Source organism: Mesoplodon mirus (genome assembly GCF_964341445.2).
Source record: "Mesoplodon mirus genome assembly, chromosome: 12".
In the NCBI taxonomy this organism is placed as follows: domain Eukaryota; kingdom Metazoa; phylum Chordata; class Mammalia; order Artiodactyla; family Ziphiidae; genus Mesoplodon; species Mesoplodon mirus.
Window position 1 is genome coordinate 78,304,071 of NC_138988.1, and position 22,268 is coordinate 78,326,338.

At 43.0% G+C, this 22,268-nt stretch overlaps 1 protein-coding gene across 1 annotated transcript in view; it reads right to left on the reverse strand.

The window, feature by feature from the left end:
* Nucleotides 1–19,290, reverse strand: part of ADGRF5 (adhesion G protein-coupled receptor F5) — a 111,682-nt gene extending 92,392 nt beyond the window's left edge. Inside the window, exon 1 of the mRNA XM_082638017.1 lies at nucleotides 18,985–19,290. The gene's annotated coding sequence lies outside the window, so the exon portion shown is untranslated. The remainder of the gene's footprint in view (nucleotides 1–18,984) is intronic.
* Nucleotides 19,291–22,268: the final 2,978 nt, after the last annotated feature.

Genomic DNA, 22,268 nt, shown 5'->3' on the forward strand with positions numbered 1-22,268 from the left:
GGAAACTATTTGCTAGAAAAAGGACAGCGCTCAGGGTGCCTTCAAAGTATCTTCCTCTCCTGCCCTGCCTTTCTGCTGGCCTTAGACTCTACCACCTGTTGACTGCCAAGTCACGCTCATCTATTTCTCTATTTTTTGTTATTCTCCTCCCCTGCACCTCAGATCCATGGGTGAGACCTTGGGGCCCACTGCTCTTCCCACCATATGAGGGAACCTCTTGGTGGGTACCGATCAGCACCTGGACTGGATCCCAGTGATTCTAGTGGGGAGGATGCTTAATAAGTGTATGTGGTCCACTGACCGGGACTTCCTGGTCCTGCCTGCAACCTTCTCACCAGAATCTCAGGGTGGAGTCCAGAATCATTACGAACAAGCTCTCTGGGTGACTCCTGTGCAAACTAAACTCTGAGAAGTACTGTCGTAGAGACCACCCACCCTGTTCCACCACAAAGGGCTTTGCAGGGGCCTTTACCTCTCCCCCCAATTCACCTTATTTTTCCTTTTCTTCCCCCATTTTTCAGATGACTGCAAAGCAAAAGACACTCACTCTTCACTCATTTAACTAGTGATTCTTTTCTATGTGTAGGAATCCTGCCATAACATGGTCAGCCGAGTGGCCAAGCTCCAGGCATTTAGATTGAACACAAGCAGGCAGGGCTAAGCTGGGGCTGGAACACAGGTGAGTTCAAAGGTGTGGGGGAGACATTAGGAATTGTGAGAGAACTGGGCACCTGTGAGCTTGGGGAGGCACAGGGTAACTAGACAACCAAACTGGTGTATTTAGGGGGCTTCCACTAAAATCCCTAGGTGAAAATTAAACAAATGAGGGGAAAGAGCAAGTTAATAAAAATTTATTGTTTCTTGGACTCAATGAAAGTAGTTTTCTGCTTATTTCCTTTTCATACAATCACAGTTCATTCCAATTATTTTTAGTAATTTCCCTTTGACCTCATTGTTTCAAAACTCCAAAGTGACTTTCAGTAAAGGTTGAATTTTATTGTAAGGATAGAGAATGTGGAACCCCACTAATTAATTTGCCTGGTAAACGAAGGCGAAAAACTGTGTAGTACTGAAAAATCTTAAAGCATATATTTAGCCCATTTCTTCTTTTTGAAACAGAGATAGTTAATAGAATTGATCCTACTTTGGATGAAAGAGATGCTTCCAGATATTCAGAATGGCATTTGCATTTCAATACTCCACATAGAGGAGTTTAAGATACCAGACCGGTAATAAAACCCTCAAAGGAACTTGGATTTTTATGATTTGTAGTTATTTCTGTTCCAGGGAGCCTTGCTTTGATTCACCACTCACTTGTACTAAAGATTGTTAAGTTGGTCACATGAATATTTTCTTCTAAATCTTTGGTGTGAGAAATTTAGTTTGTGACCATGACATTTAAAAAAATGGTAGTTTGGGGGGGTTCTGTTTTTTATAGGCAAAGGGAGACATTAAACATCCAGGATTCTTTTTTCCCATCTATCCTTTCCCTCCTTTCTTGTTCTAGGTGACTTTGGGTTTCCCAGCCTCTTCCTGCCTTATCTATGAAGGAGGAAATAACAACCCTTGGGACACATGTTGGCCTTAGCCATGGCTACCCTCAAAGACACCCATATTTCTACATTCCACATCTCACATCTCCACATTCACAACCCATTCCATCAAGACTCAGATACAAGTTGTTCTAAAAACATAGAGAGACCAGTCCCTCCCATCAGGGAACTTGCATAAGCCTCTTAGATAGCCTCATCCACCAGAGGATGGACAGCAGAAGCAAGAAGAACTACCATACTGCAGCCTGTGGGACAAAAACCACATTCACAGAAAGATAGACAAGATGAAAAGGCAGAGGGCTATGTACCAGATGAAGGAACAAGATTAAAACCCCAGAAAAACAACTAAATGAAGTAGAGATAGGCAAACTTCCAGAAAAAAGAATTCAGAATAATGATAGTGAAGATGAACCAGGACCTTGGAAAAAGAATGGAGGCAAAGATCGAGAAGATGCAAGAAATGTTTAACAAGACCTAGAAGAATTAAAGAACAAACAAACAGAGATGAACAATACAATAACTGAAAGGAAAAATACACTAGAAGGAATCACTAGCAGAATAACTGAGGCAGAAGAACGGATAAGTGACCTGGAAGACAGAATGGTGGAATTCACTGCTGTGGAGCAGAATAAAGAAAAGGAATGAAAACAAATGAAGACAGCCTAAGAGACCTCTGGGACAACATTAAGCTCAACAACATTCGCATTATAGGGGTCCCAGAAGTAGAAGAGAGAGAGAAAGGACCTGAGAAAATATTTGAAGAGATTATAGTCGAAAACTTCCCTAACATGGGAAAGGAAATAGCCACCCGAGCCCAGGAAGTGCAGAGAGTCCCATACAGGATAAACCCAAGGAGAAACATGCCGAGACACATATACTCAAATTGGCAAAAATTAAAGACAAAGAACAAATATTAAAAGCAGCAAGGGAAAAATGACAAATAACATACAAGGAAACTCCCATAAGGTTAACAGCTTATTTCTCAGCAGAAACTCTACAAGCCAGAAGGGAGTGGCATGATGTACTTAAAATGATGAAAGGGAAGAAACTACAACCAAGATTACTCTAGCCAGCAAGGATCTCATTCAGATTCGATGGAGAAATCAAAAGCTTTACAGACAAACAAAAGCTAAGAGAATTCAGCACCACCAAACCAGCTCTACAACAAATGTTAAAGGAACTTCTCAAAGTGGGAAACACAAGAGAAGAAAAGGACCTACAAAAACAAACCCAAAACCTATTAAGAAAATGGTAATAAGAACATACATATCGATAATTACCTTAAACATGAATGGATTAAATGCTCCAACCAAAACACACAGGCTTGCTGAATGGATACAAAAACAAGACCTATATATATGCTGTCTACAAGAGACCCACTTCAGACCTAGGGACACATACAGACAGAGTGAGGGGATGGAAAAAGATATTCCATGCAAATGGAAATCAAAAGAAAGCTGGAGTAGCAATACTCATATCAGATAAAATAAAGACTTTAAAATAAAGAATGTTACAAGAGACAAGGAAGGACACTACATAAGGATCAAGGGATCAATCCAAGAAGAAGATATAACAATTATAAATATATATGCACCCACATAGGAGCACCTCAATACATAAGGCAACTGCTAGCAGCTATAAAAGAGGAAATCAACAGTAACACAATAATAGTGGGGGACTTGAACACCTCACTTAAACCAATGGACAGATCATCTAAAATGAAAACAAATAAGGAAGCAGAAGCTTTAAATGACACAATAGACCAGATAGATTTAATTGATATTTATAGGACATTCCATCCAAAAACAGCAGATTACACTTTCTTCTCAAGTGCGCATGGAACATTCTCCAGGATAGATCACATCTTCGGTCACAAATCAAGCCTCAGTAAATTTAGGAAAATTGAAATCATATCAAGCATCTTTTCTGACCACACTGCTATGAGATTAGAAATGAATTACAGGGTAAAAACCGTAAAAAAGACAAACACATGGAGGCCAAAAAATACGTTGCTAAATAACCAAGAGATCATGGAAGAAATCAAAGAGTAAATCAAAAAATACCTAAGAGAAATGACAATAAAAACACAACAATCCAAAACCTATGGGATGCAGCAAAAGCAGTTCTAAGAGGGAAGTTTATAGCGATACAAGCCTACCTCAAGAAACAAGAAACATCTCAAATAAACAATCTAACCTTACACCTAAAGGAACTAGAGAAAGAGGAACAAACAAAACCCAAAGTTAACTGAAGGAAATAAATCATAAAGATCAGAGCAGAAATAAATGAAATAAAAACAAAGAAAACAATAGCAAAGACCAATAAAGCTAAAAGCTGGTTCTTTGAGAAGATAAACAAAATTGATAAACCATTAGTCAGACTCATCAAGAAAAAGAGGGAGAGGACTCAAATCAATAAAATTAGAAATGAAAAAGGGGAAGTTACAACGGACACCGCAGAAATACAAAGCATCCTAAGAGACTACTACAATCAACTCTATGCCAATAAAATGGACAACCTGGAAGAAATGCACAAACTCTTAGAAAGGTATAATCTTCCAAGACTGAACCAGGAAGAAACAGAAATATAAACAGACCAATCACGAGTAATGAAATTGAAACTGTGATTAAAAATCTTCCAACAAACGAAAGTCCAGGACTAGAGGGCTTCACAAGTGAATTTCATCAAACATTTAGAGGAGAGCTAACACCCATCCTTCTCAAACTCTTCCAAAAACTTGCGGAGGAAAGAACACTCCAAAACTAATTATATGAGGCCACCATCACCCTGATACCAAAACCAGAGAAAGACACTACAAAAAAAGAAAATCACAGACCAATATCACTGATGAATATAGATGCAAAAATCCTCAACAGAATACTAGCAAACAGAATCCAACAACACATTAAAAGGATCATACACCATGATCAAGTGGGATTTATCCCAGGGATGCAAGGATTCTTCAATATAGGCAAAACAATCAATGTGATACAGCATATTAACAAACTGAAGAATAGAAACCATATGATCATCTCAATAGATGTAGAAAAAGCTTTTGACAAAATTCAACACCCATTTATGATAAAAACTCTCCAGAAAGTAGGCATAGAGGGAACCTACCTCAACATAATAAAGGCCATATATGACAACCCCACAGCAAACCTCATTCTCAATGGTGAAAAACTGAAAGCATTTCCTCTAACATCAGATACAAGACAAGGATGTCCACTCTCACCACTATTATTCAACATAGTTTTGGAAGTCATAGCCAAGGCAATCAGAGAAGAAAAAGGAATACAAATTGGAAAAGAAGAAATAAATCTGTCACTGTTTGCAGATGACATGATACTATACGTAGAGAATCCTAAAGATGCCACCAGAAAACTACTAGAGCTAATCAATGAATTTGATAAAGTTGCAGGATACAAAATCAATGCACAGAAATCTCTTGCATTCCTATACACTGATGATGAAAAATCTGAAAGAGGAATTAAGGAAACACTCCCATTTACCATTGCAACAAAAAGAATAAAATACCTGGGAATAAACCTACCTAGGGAGACAAAAGACCTGTATGCATATGCAGACAACTATACGACACTGATGAAAGAAATTAAAGATGATACCAACAGATGGAGAGATATATCATGTTCTTCGATTGGAAGAATCAATATTGTGAAAATGACTATACTACCCAAAGCAATCTACACATTCAATGCAATCCCTATCAAATTACCAATGGCATTTTTTATGGAACTAAAACAAAAAATCTTAAAATTTGTATGGAGACACAAAAGACCCCGAATGGCCAAAGCAGTCTTGAGGGGAAAAAAAGGAGCTGGAGGAATCAGACTCCCTGACTTCAGACTATACTACAAAGCTACAATAATCAAGACAATATGGTACTGGCACAAAAACAGAAACATAGATCAATGGAACAAGATAGAAAGCCCAGAGATAAACCCACGCACATGTGGTCAACTAATCTATGACAAAGGAGACAAGGATATACAATGGAAAAAAGACAGCCTCTTCAATAAGTGATGCTGGGAAAACTGGACAGCTACATGTAAAAGAATGAAATTAGAACAATCCATAACACCATACACAAAAATAAACTCAAAATGGATTAGAGACCTAAATGTAAGACCGGACACTATAAAACTCTTAGAGGAAAACACATAGGAAGAACATTCTTTGACATAAATCACAGCAAGATCCTTTTTGATCCACCTCCTAGAGTAATGGAAATAAAAACAAAAATAAACAAATAGGACCTAATGAAACTTCAAAGCTTTTGCACAGCAAAGGAAACTATAAACAAGATGAAAAGACAACCCTCAGAATGGGAGAAAATATTTGCAAACGAATCAACGGACAAAGGATTAATCTCCAAAATACATAAATAGCTCATGCAGCTCAATATTAAAAAAACAAACAACCCAATCCAAAAATGGGCAGAAGACCTAAATAGACATTTCTCCAAAGAAGACATACAGATGGCCAAGAAGCACATGAAAAGCTGCTCAACATCACTAATTATTAGAGAAATGCAAATCAAAACTACAATGAGGTATCACCTCACACCGGTTAAATGGGCATCATCAGAAAATCTAGAAAAAACAAATGCTGGAGAGGGTGTGAAGAAAAGGGAACCCTCTTGTATGTTGGTGGGAATGTAAATTGATATAGCCACTATGGAGATCAGCATGGAGGTTCCTTACAAAACTAAAAATAGAATTACCATATGACCCAGCAATCCCACTACTGGGCATATACCCAGAGAAAACCATAATTCAAAAAGACACATGCACCCCAATGTTAAGTGCAGCACTATTTACAATAGCCAGGTCATGGAAGCCACCTACATGCCCATCGACAGACGAATGGATAAAGAAGACGTGGTACATATATACAATGGAATATTACTCAGCCATAAAAAGGAACGAAATTGGGTCATTTGTTGAGACGTGGAAGGATCTTGAGACTGTCATACAGAGTGAAGTAAATCAGAAAGAGGAAAACAAATATCATATATTAACGCATATATGTGGAACCTAGAAAAATGGTACAGATGAACCAGTTTGCAGGGCAGAAGTTGAGACACAGATGTAGAGAACAAACATATAGACACCAAGGGGGGAAAGCAATGAGGGGTGGGGATGGTGGTGTGATGAATTGGGAGATTGGGATTGACATGTATACACTGATGTGCATAAAACTGATGACTAATGAGAACCTGCTGTATAAAAAAATAAGTTAAATAAAATTCAAAAGTTAAAAAGAAGTAAATATCACAAGAACTTTAAGGATTACCTTTTCCTCACTTATTTATAAATAAAATCTAATAAATTAATTAAGGTTATTGATAACTTAAGGAAGTAACTATCCAGGGAATCAATAAAAATTTTTGAGTGTAGTGATTTTATTGTTTGTTTATTTGTTTTGTTTACTGTAATGCAAGTGCTGTCTCTGCCTCAAGAATGTACCTAATGGCTGGGTCACTGGTGGCCAGGTACAGCATGTGCACGGTGGCTTGCTGTTCCAAGATATCGAGTTCAGATCACTAAATATTTCATATTTTAAGAGCAGCAGGCATTACTAGTATTCATTTATACAGTACACTTTTGGTCTTTCACTATAGATAGATAGATATAGATAGATAGATAATAGATGCATGTATATATATATATATATATACACACACACACATATATATATATATATATATATATATATATATACACACACACACACACACATAAAAGCAAAAAAAACAACATAGAGAAACTCGATCAAAAGCTGCAGAGCTAAAGCCTCCAAAGGGACAAACCCTCCACCTGAGTGTTTGCCCTGGGTAGCAGGTGACGTCCTGCTTTGCAAACAAACGTTTCAAAGGGCTAATTTTTAAAATTCCAAAGAACCCTACATGTCACCATTTTTTGACCATTTACAGAGCAAAATGAACCAGAATATCAGGAATATTGGTGTTCGGTTTTCTTAAGCTACAGAAATATTTAAAAGTTAAAGGAGCATTACAGCAAAGAATATAAGAGATTTCAATCACTCTACCTCCCAGGAATTTTCATATTTTAGTGCAGCTTAAGAATCACCCAAATGCTATGGCCTAAGTTCCTGGCTTCCTGGCTTCACACTCTGAGATTCTGCTCTGTAAAATGCCAAAGACCAGCAGCCTTAGCACCACCTGGGAACTTGCTAGAAATGCAAACTCTTTTTTTTTTCTTTGGCCGCACTGCTCGGCTTGTGAGATTTTAATTCCTTGACCAGGGATTAAACCCGGGCCCTTGGCAGTGAAATCATGGAGTCCTCTAACCACTGGACCGCCAGGGAATTCCCTAGAAATGCAAATTCTTGAGCCCACTCCAGACCTCCAGAATCTAAAACTCTGGGGGTAGGATCCAGTCAGCAGTGTTTAAACAAATTCTCAGAGGTGATTCTGATGCACACAAAAGCTTACTAATCAGTGAGATATAGCATGATTATTTTTACCATGGTGGTTCTCACTTTGCAAGAGTACTGATGCCTCGTCTCCAAGTCCAGGCCAGTAGAATCAGAAGCTCTGCCTACATTTAGAGAAACACTGGCAGATAGATAGCTGCTGGATTAGTTTGTGGAAAGTCTCTCCTCTCTCTAAAATGACATACAACTATCTTCAGCTAAAACCCTGAATAATTATAGCTTCTGCCTACACACCCATCTTCACTTCTCTCCATCACTTTCTTCTCTTCCTACTCTCCCCTCTCTGTAGCCCCTCAGTGCCCTGCATGCACTGTGGCCTCCAGCCTCTGCCTAGAACTGCCACTTTGCCCCATTTTCATTGGTCTAATACCCATTGTCTTTCAAGGCCCCAGTCAAGGTCATTCCAGGCAAGAATCTGCATTGACTCCATCTAGTTGTGTGTACATCTCTGCCCCTCACTTCCTCCATCAAGGCATTTCCTGAACTGCATTAGAAAGGTTTATTTGTGAGCTCCTCCTCTATCCTATGATTCTCCTAGTCCCCACCTTCACGGCCAAGGCAAGGCCTTGTTTGTCTACTGCTGTGTGCTTAACATCTAACACAGTGTAGGCTGGCGCTCCATCACTGTTTGTTACGAATGACTCCCCAGGTGGCACATTATTAGAGGTGCTATAAAATGTTAAGAGCATGGGCTTTAGCACAAGACTACTTGGGTTCATGTCCTAGCTCTACCATTTACTAGCTATGTAAGTTTGGACAAATTACTTCATCTCTGTTCCTCAGTGGTTGGTGTTGATGAAATTTTGTTGTTATTTTTTTATTGAAGTATAGTTGATTTATAATGTGTTAATTTCTGCTGTACAGCAAAGTGATTCAGTTATACATTTATATATACATTCTTTTTTTATATTCTGTTCCATTATGGTTTATTATAGGTTATTGAATATAGTCCTCTGTGCTATACAGTGGGAGCCTGTTGTTTATTTGTTGTTATTTTTAACTGCTCTCTCTTGCTGAGAAACTACTCTGTCACAGGGTCTGTGCTGAGTGCCTTTAAAAAAAATTATGTGTGCATGATGTCATTTAATTTTCACAACAATCTGGGAACTGGTTAGCTATTCCCACTCAAGGGAGGGAGGCTTGGAAAGGTTAATCAACTTGCCAAGCCCCGTTTAAAAAACAACGTAGATTGGAGGTCACATGGAAGAATTTGAGGCAGAATCCAAACTCCAAACCCAGCTCTTGCCTCTATACTATCTCGTGCTCTGAGACAAGCTGCCAAGATTTAAATACACAAAGAGTTAAACACACGATGGTGTGAAGGATGGTACAAAGTGGTATAGGATTCTCTTCCAAACCTGTGGCCCAGAGAAGGGCTATAAATTCAGCAGGAAGGATGTCGCAGCAGAGATGAGCCCAGATGGCAAACTCATTAACCTACCCAGTGGGATGCACCGAGGGTAAGGAGGCCCAGTGTAGACACTTTTCTAAACAGAAGCTGGCAGACATTTCCTAAATATTGTTACTGATGGGTAATAAAATGTCCTTCCCACCCCCAGCCTCACTTCCCCCCACAGGCTTGATTTAATAGATCCAGGTAGAGCCTGGCAATTTGCATAATGACCAGTGCCCCAGTCCATTCACCTCTTGGTGATCTCTAGACCACACTTGGTCAAACGATGCTTTGTATCTCTCATATTTTACATGCCATTTTCTGTTGTTTTGTACTAATATTTTACATGCATTATTACAAAAACCTAACATAGAGAGTTAAAGGGATGACCTTTTTCAACATAAATAGCGATTCTCGTATTTTTCTCCTCATAGCCCCAGGGAGGATGCAGAATACTGTCACCGCCCAGGGTTGGGTGAGCCTCTGCCCTGCCTTCTGAGACCCATCCCTGCCCTACACGCTCCCAGGAGACAGGACCTTGGGTGGATTCAGCCCTGACTCAGTGATCAGGCTGATTCTCCTGGGGTCCCCCTGGTTCTCCTTCAAACAACTCGGCAAATCAATCTCTGTGGCTTCAACGGACCTGCAGGTGCAGCTGTGGAAAGTTTACATAATGCCAGCTGCACAGTGAAGTGGTAAAACCTTGACAAAATATTAGCTCTGTTCCACCTGACAACCCCACTTCAGGTGCACGAAAATACGGTGTCATTCATGACACATTCAGACATTTTCCCTGAGGGGAAATTTAAATTTAACATGAAATCAAGTTGTCATTCCTTTCGGCTTTTAAACAAAGATTGAACACTCAGATAGGAAGTGCTCGGAACTGTGATTTTGATTTTAAGGAAAAGTGAAATATTGTTAGTAGTCTAAATGTGAGTAATTTAACTTTAAAGATTATATTTAAATATAATTTTTATATTTTTAATTTAATTATATATTTAAATAAAAATTTACTAATACTTTTATCCTCAAACAGTAAAGATGTTATTTAAGCTCAGGGATAAGTTCACCAAAATGTCTGTTTGTTAAATGACACTTTGATGTTCCCAACTCTTTATTAAACATTTATCGAAAACCCAATGCGCCAGGTGCTGTGCTGGGGTTAGGAATAAAAAGATCAATAAGATGGCATCTCTATGTCCTAGGAAAGAAGTGCATGGGAACAATTACTGAGAATACAAATACAAAAAGCACTATAACGAAGGACTGTGAGGGCTCCCAGAAGAGAGGTCAGATCTGCACGTGGATGGAGAGGCTTGTAAAAAGGAAGTAATCTGGTGACATTTAAAATAAGCTTTGAATAAGAACCTGCTGTATAAAAAAATAAAATAAAATAGGCTTTGGATGATCAATAGATTACTTAACAGAGAAGGGAGAAAAGATGACTCTGGACAGAGAGATGAATTGCAGCAGGGTGGTGATGTAAATGGAGAAGGGAAGGTGGTCCAGATCATGGCCATCAGGAAGTGGAGGGAACAGCAGAGGGAAAGGAAGTGAAGGGAACAGCAGAGGGAAAGGAACCTGCAAAGAAGACTGAGTAGTAGTTGGGAAGCCAGGAGACTGTGGAATTCCAGAAGGCAGGACAAGAGCAGACAAGGTGGTAGTCCATGAGGTCACAGGCTGTAGACAATGAAGTGAGAGTCTTGGCAAGACTAAGGTGCCAAGGTGCAGCTAAGGTGCCCCAGTGGGTCGGGCAGATGAGGAGACAGAACAGAATGGTTTCCTGGGTGAACGGCTGATGATGACACGAGGATGTCATCAACAGTTCTTTCATACATTTCCTGGTGGGGAGGAAAGGAAGATGGAAGAGTAGCTGCATGGTCGGCAATGGTTGTTTTGCCATGAGGAGGTCTTAAGCAGATTTAAATGACAGTGGAAAGAGCCAATCAGAGGGGAGTGTAGTGAGGTCTCTGGGAGGGTGGGAGGGGGTGAGAGCCAGTTTTGAATGCAGGGAAGGGCCGTCTCTTCCCTTGAGGCAGGAAAGGAGGAGGAAGAGATGGGTGTGGGAGGAGATACTTTCGTGGAGCTGGTGGTGAGAAGCGATTTCCTCTGAGATGGCAAAGCTGTCTCCCGAGAGTGAGGTGTGTGTGCATGTGCGTACGTGTGTGTGTCCCCCATGCGTGGGTGGGGAAATGTATCTGGGAATCATGAGCGTCTCCAGCAGCACGAGGGCTCAGGTGCCTCTTCTGATATTTCTGGACTTAGATCACACTGTTCCCTGGCTGCTTTGTGCTCTCCCGTACAACGCATGAGTGTGTGTGTCTGGATGCAGGTATAAAAATTCAGGTGTGCTTGCACTTTCTTGCCGGCAGAACTTCTACTTTCCCTCGGTTCCTGGTGGAGCTCAGGTACGTAGCATATGCTCCATAAAGAACTTGGTTCATGAAAGGTCTTTCCACTCATCGTGCCCCTGCTTTAGCCTGACTCCGAAGAGCAACTATCATTCTAGAGGGATCCCGCCCTGGGGACAGGGAACTGAAATTGCGTCAGCATTTTTAGTACAAAAGTCTATTATGGTAAATAAAGCAGAAATTTTACCTGGTCTGAACAATGACTGGGTGTATGCTGTGATATTGAATGGGAGCTTAAAAAAAAAAAAGTTTTATGCTTTATTGCCTATCTCCTCCACACACACACACACAAAGCCTGTTCTGCATAGGCATTTGTGGGTGCCCACACACAACCCAAGTCTGAAATCTTTCTGCTCCTTCAAAGGCTGGCAGCAGGATTTGTCTGCAGTGTGGCAGGCAGACAGGAGAAAGGGTTAAGTAAGGATCTGGAGCAATGCTTCCACTTGTCCTTTGAGGAGTAACAAAGAGAGGAAGCACAGGCTTTGTGGAAGGAAATTCCCAAGCCCCACGTGACCTGCCCTGTGAACCCCTGAGGGGTGTCTGATAATAAACACTTGCAAAGAAAACAATCCATAAAGGTGTTTTTTCACTAACATTTGCGCATTTTTCACCAAAGGGCTAGAACAGCTTTTCCTGCATCTGCAGACCCCAGAGGGGGCCTGGTCATCCACCTGCTGGCAAAGCCCAACCATCTTGTCCAGGCTCAGGGCTGGCGTTTCTATGTGCAGGTCCCCTGGCCCCTGGGGTCTCTGATTGTGCAGGGGCCCCATCCTCCCAGCGGGCTGCTGGGATGCAGATGGTAGACCCCACACAGGGTGGGTATGGACCACTGTGTGCAGACCTGAGACCCACCTTTCCTCTTCCGTAGTGACCCCCAGACGCAAGCCTGAGCATTGCAACCTTGACTCAAGAGTGCAGTGACCTTCCCCGGAGTGGGGAGCAGTTTGACAAAGGCATGAAACCTCTCCTAGTAAAGTGTGTCCATTAAGTAACAAATTAGGCTTCCTCCTCTGCAAGGAGGAAGAAAAAACAAACCTAACCAAAACCAAAACAAAATAGCAAACCCCCCAAACAACAACAAAACCCCCTGGAGACTTGATGGCAAATATTCTTACAAAAATTTCTTGGAAGGAGCTCAAAGCATATTAAGACCAAAATGCAAAACTTTGAGCAAAAGTCTAGTTTGAGTCAGTTTATTTGTAATTTTGCACCTTATTTCTCCCAAACCTAATAGGATGTGAGGTTTATTGCATCCATTTTGTAGATAAATAAATCAAGGATCAGAAAACAGTCTAGGATAATAGGAAAGATCTAGGTGACTCAGGTATCTTTTCTCCTGTGTGTGTTGGCGCTGTGTGTACATGCATCTATGCTTTTTAAAAACTATAATATGCTTTATTAATTGCAATCTAACCCAGAATCTTAGCATGACAACCCCGTTTCTGGGTTAGACCTGAATCCACTTCACGACAAGGGTGAGGGTTGAGTAGATCCTCAACTACAAATAGAAAGCTGAAACTTTATTTCCGAAATGTCATTACTGATCTCTGGGATATTTTTAGATGAGATAATCATACACGTCTACTCATTTGCATGCGCCCAGAGCTGCCGGACGACCTGCATGGTGACCCCAGCACCGAGGACCATGTAGACCGAGGGAACGATAAGTTCCAGATTTCATGGGGGCAGGGTTACCCGGAGCCTTGCACTCAGGCCCCCTGCTGCCCTTTGTACTGTGACAATGAGCGGAAGCACAGGCTTGTTAGAGGAAATTCCCAGGGCCTTCGTTTGGACATTAGACCGCCGCTTTGCCGTGCTGGGCCGGCATCTAAAAATAAACATGCGGGTCTGCACGGGTTTCTGTGATTTTGTCCCGCATAGTTGATTATATTTCAAGGGATTTTTTAAAATTTTGTTTTCAAGAAAGTGAGCCTGGGTAAACCTGGAGAATAAAATATATTGTAGTTTCGTTTCAATTTGACAAAATGCAGCATTTGCTGACATCCACTTCTACTGAAAGAACGACAGCTTTTTTCCCTGAGATTTCAAAACAAAGATGGAAGAAATGAAAAGCACGTGGAGATGCTGCCCAAGCAACCGCAGAAAAGATGGGAGGGTCCAAACCTGCAAGACCAGAAAGTTCTTCTGAGTCCTGGAAGGATGAAGTATTAGCAAAGCCTCCGAGGGGACCTGGAGCAGTAGGTGATCTGTGCAGGCCTCTCTCCCCCTAAGCTAAATTATCCCTTTTGTAAAAGCCTCCAGGTCCTTAGCTGGCAGAGAGGCTGTTATCATGTGGCTCATTTAGCAGAAAAGGAAAGGTGGGTGGAAAACAATGGCTGATGAACTTGACTCAGCAGGCAGCCAGCTGCAGCCAGCTCTCCTCTCCCCCCAAAAGTCAAATACCACATTCACAGTCCCCGTAATTTAGAGGATGGTAGAACCATTTATTATGCACTTTTTAAAATTAGATTTCGGGATGGCAAAGAACACATAGACATATCGTCGTGCTTTCATTTTATACATAGAGCAAAAATCAGGGACAAAGCTCGGAGTCTTGCTGTTAACTTGCTTGATCCCAGTTTGGCTGAAAATGTACCAAAATGTGGCAGTTTTCCATCAGATAGGAATGTGATTGCAGCACAAGAAGTAACCCACGATCTAGTTAAAGAGTAACCCAAGAAGAGCGGTTTGGAGTGAACTTTTCCCATCTCATTGTTCTCGTTTCTTTTTTGCTTTTTCCTGGAAATCCAACCTTTTGACTGTTGCTGCAAAGACCCTATTTAAAAAGCATCTCAGCTGATGGGTAGGGCTAGCTAGTCAAAAGGCAGCCCCGATCACTCTGTAGTCTGATGCTTTTTTTTTTTTGCAGACTTTTATTTGGTGGCTTGGGCTGGAACCCTGACATCATGAGACTCTTGGTAGCTTTGAGTGGGAAGGACCTCGAGGTCATCACCCAGGCTCCACCCAGTGCGGGCATCCCTTTGGGAACACCCTGGCCATGGTCTTCCAAGGTGCTGGAACACTGCCCAGGACAGGGTGTTCACCCTGCCCCAAGGCAGCTCACCCAGTTTTAGACAATTCAGATGGTGGGTAAATCCTTCTGTACATTGAGCTACGACCTGTTACCCTATAATTGCCCCTGATCCATCCTCTGTCGACCCCTTTTCCCACCTTGAGCAATCTTTAAATATTTGAAGGCAACCTTCATGGGCTGCAAGACTTACTTCTTACTTCAAATGTCCTCTGGTTCTTTCAACTATTCTGCACATGACAATTTTCTCATTTTCACCATCTTGGTCAGTCTCCTTTTATCAGATCTGATTTTTTTTTTTTTTTTTTTTTTTTGCGGTACGCGGATCTCTCACTGTTGTGGCCTCTCCTGTTGAGGAGCACAGGCTCTGGACGCGCAGGTTCAGCAGCCATGGCTCATGGGCCCAGCCGCTCCACGGCATGTGGGATCTTCCCGGACCGGGGCACGAACCCACGTCCCCTGCACCAGCAGGCGGACTCTCAACCACCGCGCCACCAGGGAAGCCCCTGATGTATTTTTTGAGGCAACATACTAGGTACTTAAGCTAATTAATCTTCTCTACAACCTTGCTTGGTAAATATTATCTGCATTTTCAGAAACAAATCTAAGACTTGATGAGATACAACCACTTATTGAAGGAGATGGCAGATGGAGGATTCAAAAGTGGGTCTACCTCTTTCTAGCCCACTCCATGCCGCTGATGAAAACACAAATGTTGGTCAAGTACAGGCAAGGTTGATCTCAGATACATCCCGAGATCTGCAGTTGGTCATTAGAAACCTCCCATGCAGGTGAGCCTCCTTTTTTTTTGTTGCTACAAGGTGTGCCTACTGATAGACATTAATGTTAACTTGAAGAGTTAGGAAATGACCATCAGAAAACACTGCCTGCTGGGAGGCAACTATACACAAGGTGGGTGTGCAGGAAATTTGGAGGCAAAGAGATACACGAGGAACAGGAAGCAAGAAGGAACTCAGGTTTGGAAGGCATTTCGTTTGGAAGCTGCACACAGTGATGAAGCAGGAAGGGAAGGCTCAGACAGGGAAAGGGTGAACCCTTGCGAGCGCCTGAAGAGTCTGCTGCAGCCTCAGCCTGTGGTTGTATCTGGAGAACAAATAGGAAGGATTTGTTTCCTCCCAGCTGTGCATGCACCCCATGGGGGTGCAAAGCTCGGGGACAAAAGATACTATGCCCGGCCCCCAACTTCTGATTCTAGGTGAAATGAACACAAATTAGAAAGAACCCAAGTGTAATCAGAAAGGGAGTCCTTACAACCATGCCACAGTAGGGGTCAGGGATCCCTTCTTTGCTCTATGTCTATACGTTTCCAGATTTTTTCTGCACGATTTGGTGGAGCCACTTCCTTCCCTTCTCCTGACTGCTTTCCAAAAGCAGAGACTGCCTGAGGATGGCACTGCCTTCCTCCTCAGCTTCCCTACTTGAAACCAGCTCTCCACCCAACAATGAATACCAAGTAGATTCCTCTGAGCTGCAGGGCGCTGCTCCCTGGAAGCCATTGCCACATAGTGTTTGATGGAAGGTGCCAAAGGACAACATGAACGTCGCAGCTGAGCTCATGGGCATAGTCATGAAATGTCTCCCTTAAGGTCTCCTCTTTGCCAGTTTGACCCAGAGAACGACAGAGCCCTGCCCTTCAAATCATCACGTAACATGACAGAAGTGAGTGCAGAGGCTCCCTGGATATTATCTTCTCTGTACACTCACGAAGGCAGGGGTCTCTTTTCCTTCTAAGTCTCCATCTTGTTCACCACTTGAGAAAATCCAGGTCCAGCAAATGGATCTGGACCCACCCAGGGTCACCTGGCTAGGGAATTGCAGGTGCTGGACTAAATCAAGGTGCTGAAACACAGCCCAGCTTCCTTTCTACTAAATCACTCTGCCTTCAAGCTCCTGCTGTCTTTACTTGGATGTGCCAGCTTTGGTTAAAGATAAGGCTTTCAGTTTTCCTTCAGACTTTATAAGGAAAAGCAAGACAGAGGATGATAAAAGGCCCATCTTCTCTTTGGGGAGCTGCATGGAGGCAGGGCTCGCATTTGTCATCATATTTGTAGCAGGTAGCACAGTAACTGGTATGGGAAAGGGGTTCAGTACCTATTTGCTGAAAAATGAGTAAGTCTCTGACTTGGAGTGGTGGCGAGTGAGGGGCACTGATAGAGAAACACCTTCTGGGAGAGACTATTCACAACGACATAAAGAAATAGATTCGAAAAGGAATGACACAGGGTAGGTACTCAAAATATTTGGTGAAAAAAATGAATCCAGCAAGTCTCATAAAGGAGAGTGTGGAAAAATATGATAGAGAGTGGCAATCTCCTTGGAAGACTTCAAACTACAGACCTCGATCTGGGGATGATTTGGGCCTCTTCAGACAATGCATCCATTCACTTGTTCATCCATTCATTCATTCATGAATTCAAAAACACTGAGCACAGGCTATGTACCTGGCATTGGCTCAAGTGCTATGGATTCAGAAGTCAATCTCCAGTAACTCCTCAAGGATGAAAATAATAAACCTAGCAACGATCATTTAATGTACTAAGGGCTATGGCAGAAGCACTTCGCTAAGTTGCCATAAAATAGCAGACTTGATGGACATTTAGTTTAAGGTGGACTGGATGGGGGAGGGGGGAGGAACAATCAGGCTGCAGTGGGTAGTTGGGTGGAGAAGATGAATGAAGTTATCGGGGACAGAGAGAACAGCACACACAGACATAGGTAGGCATTAGAGCTCTCTCATATTGGGGAAATGGAAGGTATTGGGCACAGCTGGAAAGCCAGAGGGTGAGAGGTAAGGCTGGCCGGATGATAAGGACCAGACCTTGAAGGTCTTGTCTACCTTCCTTAAGTTGGGGCTTCACAAACTTTAATGCATGTGAATCACCCAGGGACCTGGTTAAAATGCAGATTCAGTAAATCTGGGGAGCAGATAGAGAACCTGCATCTCTCACAAGCTGCCCAATGACGCCTGATGCAGCTGGTCCCTGGACTACCCTTTAGGAAGCAAGGCTGTAAGCAATGGGGTGCAATGGAAATATTTCACTGAAGAGAATGACATTAAGAGAATTGCATTTTCCCAAGAACCCTGTAGCGGAGTATGGAGGATGGAATGGAGGGAGACTCTGCTCGGGTAAAATACAGAAGTGGCAAGAAATTTTGAGCATCGGAACTAAATAAAGTTAGGAAAGAACAGTCAATGTTCAAATAAACAGCTGTAGACTGGTATTCTATGAAGTCGCTATAAAATATTTCTCCCAGAGGAAAGGTTGCTTGTGAGGACGAAGATGAAACAATGAAAAGCATAATAGGCAAAAAAAAAGTCAAAGAAGCATGCAGTGTTATTTGAATAAGTCTAGACGCCCCTCTGGGTCTCAGTGGACACGTCATCTCTAGCCCCAGTAATGACTGAAAAAGCAGCCAGCTAAGGGGAGCAGCATCCCTGCAGACAATTATCACAACAGAGCAAATAAAATCAGCCTTCACAGCCATCACTTGAGAGACACTTGAATCTAGTTTCAGGAAGCTTCAGGAAGAACAATTGTTTCATAGCAAATTCTGGAAAATAACATGGCAGTCCACCTGATCCTGAACACCGTGCTTGTTCATTTCTCATAACTCATAGGTACCCGAAATTAGAAACACCTATATTTATACTGCTGTCAGAAAATACCCTATCAGCTCTAAGGCATCTTTAACTGAAAGGAAAAACTCAGAAAGGAGTAAAAAAAAAAAAAAAAAAATCAAGGGAAGGGTCTACATTGTTGAAAAGGAAAGGCAGGTGGTAAACTTTTTTCTCATATACTGAAGCCCCCCAACTGCAACTTCTAATGGGATTTCCCTCCAAAGAAAAGAAGAATCAGCTTCGTGTTCTAGGTACTATTCTGGGTGGCATTCTGTATCCAAAGATGTACAAAAGCAAAACCCCCAAGAGTCATCTCCCCTCTCACTCTTTTTCCCCACATTCTGTAAATGAGTAAACCTCAACCAGACACAGAGGTTGAAAACATGCAGCCAACTGGAAAAGCCATATGGACACACACTTCAGAACAGCTTGGTTCACAGTACAAGGCGAAAGAAAAGAGTGCAGGAACCTACCTTTCTCGTCTGTGCTTTGCAGCCTCCTGAAGTTTAACCCTGTACTGGAGAGCTTCCCAAGAACCTCTTTGGGGAGGTGAAACTGAAGGGCCACGCCTTCAATCACAGCCGCGGAGAGGGTGGGGTTGCCAAGACCAGACTTCAGCTCCTTGTCTCACGGAGACCTCAGGGGGCAGAGGTGAACTGCCGTCTAGTCTCTGCTGCAGGAAGAAACTGGGTGACTCGGTGTGGCTGGAGGTGGGGGGTGGAGGCTGGGGGAAGGGAAGTAATCTGGGAACCGTGTTAAATAAGAGATCCTCTCCGCATGATTTCCTGTAGTAGGTGCCTGTTGCCTCTCTCTAGGCTCCCCAGAGGAAATAAGACATTTAAACATGTCCTTTGGCCACTAGCAAGAAGAGAATAAACATGCTAAGAATCGTGGAAATGAGAATTAGCAGGGCAGCAGGCAGGGGGCTGATGGGCCTGCTAGCTTTACCTTGTACCAAGTGCTTTCTTCCTGAAGTTTCTGAAAGTGTTGAACTCTACAAAAGTCAAGCATGTCCTCATCCTCTTCCACCGAGCTGAAGAATTTTCTGGCCACACTCCAGATGCGGTGCTGCAGCGCCGTTGGTAAGAGGCAGGCCGAACAGGCCTGAGAAGGGTCCGCTCGCCAGCGGAGGCAAAGACTCTCTCAGCTCTGTCTCTGGAAACGCTGATGACAGTCTGTGTCTAATTCTGGAACACTTCCTCAAGTCCTTGGGCCATTTTACCCTACAGTTTAAAGAATTCTCTGAAGGCAAACATCCGTAGATTGCTAGAAGCAGGACTCCCCGCTACATAATTGGTAGGGCTCCGTGCAGAATGAAAATGTGAGGTCACTCCTTCAGAAATTAAGGATTTCTAGATGACAGCAGAACCTTAAACCCAGTGCGGGCCCTTCTGAGCACACGGCTGTTTGCGGCTTATGTAGGTGGTACATCTGTGAAGCCCATCCTGCCAACGTGTCACCGAATGCAAGTTGTGTGCCCGACGCACAGTGAGGCCAAACAAACCGAAACATCGGAGTGTGGAGAAGAGAAAGGGTTTCTTTTGCAGGGCCGTGCAAGAAGAACGAGGGGCTTATGTCCCCAAAACCCCACATTTCCCGAAGGGTTTCAGCAAAGCATTTTTAAAGGCCAGATGAGGGGGGGGGAGGGGGAGAGGAGGGGGGGAGGGGAAAGGGAGGGGGGAGGGTCGCAGGGTATGTGATCAGCTTGTGCACAATTCTCTGATGGGCCGGTGTCACAGGGGTGAACATTGTCAGTCATTAGGTGCCAGAAGGTCCTGGGGGCTACGTGCTCATGATCATTAAGTAGTTAATTTCTTCCATCTGGTGGTTGTTTTTAGCATCTAAAAAACTCAGGAAATATGCATGAAATACGATTATCTGAGTACTTCAGAGAGGAGCTAAAGCAGAGGACATGGGGGAGGGGTCTGCCCTGGGATGGCCCCATAGGGCCCTGCTCGGTTCCAATAGGAAGAAGGCTGGAACTGTGGGCGTGTTGGTTTTAACAAGCTGTGTTATCAAGAGGCCTGGACTATTGCCACCTTGTTCCGAGGGGTGACAGTCAGCCTTTGAAGAGCAATGTATTCAGAAGCTGGTACAAAGAGGGGGAAAAGCTGGGTTGTGGGTGTGAGCGGGCACAGACTACAAACACATCCCTGGGTTAAATTCCCACCAGTGGTCTCCTCAGTGCTTTTGGGTCCAACCCTCACACCCATCCATTCTCTTCCCCGAAGTCAGAGCAACCTCTCAATTGCTGTCTTCATGAAATTATCACATGCTTAAACTCTTCCAGTAGCCTAAGGATAAAGGCCACATGCTTGAGCATGGCTCACAGCCCCTTGAGAACCAGCACTGGCCATCCTCTTGCACCTGACCTCAAAGCCCACCTCCCCCCTCTCTCCTCACCCGCCTTTTCCTTCTCTCCATCTCCACCTCTATCCTCTCCTGGAAATCGCTCTCTGAAGGATGCCCTCTACCAACCCCTAATCCTTTGAATCTCACATCTTCTAGAAAGTCCTTTTCTGATTCCTGGGCCCCTTCTGTGTTCTTCCGTAGCCAACCATGCTTATCTCTCCCGGAACACGCATAACTTGAAGTGGTGAAGGTCTGTTACTTGTCCACGCCTCCTGCTGGGCTATAAATTCCATATAGTCCTGGATGGCGTCTATTTCAGCATCACACCCCTAGACCTAGGACCCATGAGGGTGTTATTTGTGTAAGGTGAGCATTAGCAGGAAAAGCACTATGAATTACAGCTCTCCACTTTTTGGAAAAGGGAAAACATATGACTCAGAGGAAAACATAAGATTGTTGTTATGGTTTTACAGTTTAAACCCTGGCAGACAAAGTGGAGCGATTTCACAGGCAATACGGCAGGGCTATTATTAAAACACCACAGTTGGTCATGTGCTGTCCGTCCCTGTTCTTACAGGGACTGTATTATGAGTAGAAAATGACCTCTATTCAGAAACTGAAGCTCTGGACATGCCAAGAAGATGGAGGACTGAAGTTAAAAGAAAGGGTGAAGGAAAATGGGAAGTGGTTGGAGGTGAGAAGGGGGTGGGGGGATGCCAAATGGGAGAGAGGAAAGGAAAGAAGGAAGGAGGAGGGAAGGGAAGACGGGTGAAGATGGAGAGGTGGGAAGAAACACCGGGTCCAGCAAAGGCTGGGAAACTGGGGGGTAGAGGGACAGAGGGATGGAGGGGGGTGACTCTCCAGGTCACCATTTCATCTAGAAGCATCTAGAAACTCCTTGTTCCCTCCATGACTCCCCAGTGCCTTTCCTGTGCTCCCTGATAAATCAAGCTGGTGTTTTCCAAAACCCAAAATGCAGAAGGGGGTCAAGGATTGTGCCACAGAGCTGCTGTGATGACACAGAAATTAGCTTCTGTGTTTTGCTTGGATTTGGAAACATTTTGAAAGTCGCCGAATTAGTTTTCTTTTCACGGTTGTAAATGCTTCGTGACAATGTTTCTGCTAGAATTTCCGAGCCTGTATTCGTGTGTTCTGGTCATTTGTCATAGTTCCTATGAACCAAAAGGTCACTTCATGTATGTATAAGGGCTGTGTTTAGCTGAGACACCTCAGCTGAGGCTGTCGGATTGGAGCACAAGCTGTAGTAGTGGAGATGCAAAATCTAACATCTATAAAGATAAGGTAAAAGTGTGTTATTCTGAATATCTAGTTTTGTGCAGTTAATTGTAATTTAGTATATGCAGAGATCTATAATAAAGCAAAGATATTCCCTAAACCAATGGTT